This window comes from Octodon degus, unplaced genomic scaffold, assembly GCF_000260255.1.
Source record: "Octodon degus isolate 3935 unplaced genomic scaffold, OctDeg1.0 scaffold00070, whole genome shotgun sequence".
Taxonomy (NCBI): Eukaryota; Metazoa; Chordata; class Mammalia; order Rodentia; family Octodontidae; genus Octodon; species Octodon degus.
Genome location: NW_004524646.1, coordinates 4,334,403 through 4,335,503, shown reverse-complemented (window position 1 = coordinate 4,335,503; position 1,101 = coordinate 4,334,403). Strand labels below are relative to the sequence as shown.

Sequence of the window (1,101 nt, the reverse complement as noted above, 5' to 3'; positions counted from 1 at the left end):
TGTACTTCAAAGGCAAGAAAAAAAAAGATTAATCAGTATAGTGCATGATTGATTCAACATAGTTTCCAGGGAAGAGACCAGTCACTCAATTGCAGACTCCTTCATACCAGCCATCATCGTTCTTCTTTATCACGTAAATGATTGTATCCTCCATAAATGACAGCTCATCATCCTTGTCTTTTGTATAATCATATATTGCAACAACTTTTTCAATATAATTCTTGGGGGCCCAAGCAGAATCCCCATCTGCATATGGGTCACTATACTGAACTACTGCAGCTTCCTCATCTTCATAGTCCACTGGGGGTGGGGGTGGTGGAGGGGGAGAGTCATCAAATATGGGAATGTCATCTGGTAGAGGTGGTGGCGGCGGAGTTGGGCTATGAGCAATGTTTTCCTGCACCCTGGCCACGAAGCCTGTGAGAGGTATCTGTGGAGTCAATTGAGGCATAGGGGGAGGGGGTGGAGCAATAGAAATTGAATTTTGAGAATGAAGTGAACCTTCATTAACATGAGGCTGAGCAGAAAATTGAGCAGTCCGTCTGTATCAACCCGAAGATGTCGAAGAAGTGGTAGAGTTGTGTTGAGAAATCTGCCTGGTCATTGTGCCATACTGGGAACCAGGAGCTGAGCCTGGGGCTGCTGGTGCAACAGTGGGTGGAGAAGGTGTAGGTACAGCAGTGGGAATGCCGGTGCTACTGCTTCCACTGTTCTCTCGACTTCCACTTCCTCCACTACTTCCACTGTGTGTCCTTGGTCTCTGATTTAAAGAGGCTTTCCTGCCTGGACTATGCTGACTTCCAAGTCTTGCAGGACTGGTCATGTAATCATTAGGAACTGTTGGGGGTTTAACAGGCTCCAGGGTTTTATAGGGAGTATTCTGTCCCAGTGTTCCCCGGCCTGACATAAGAGGGCTTGGTGGTTTCTGAGTAAGAGGATTTGTTCTCGACAGTGTGCCAGTTCTTGCAGGCTGGTTATTTCCATGCTTGACACCATGGTCCACATCATCAAGAACTGTGTAGTCAATGGGTTTCCAAATATACCTTACAGGTGCTCCATATTTGCAGGTGCTATTATTTTGTGAGTTCTTTTTTTTTTTTT

The 1,101-nt window shown here is 45.9% G+C and overlaps 1 protein-coding gene and 1 pseudogene across 1 annotated transcript in view; one reads left to right on the top strand and one right to left on the bottom strand.

The window, feature by feature from the left end:
* The window catches only part of Ppp4r4 (protein phosphatase 4 regulatory subunit 4), a 131,719-nt gene that overhangs the window by 123,871 nt on the left and 6,747 nt on the right, over nt 1-1,101 (top strand). The gene's annotated exons all lie outside the window — the stretch shown is intronic.
* Nucleotides 26-1,101, bottom strand: part of LOC101564990 — a 3,136-nt pseudogene continuing 2,060 nt past the window's right edge.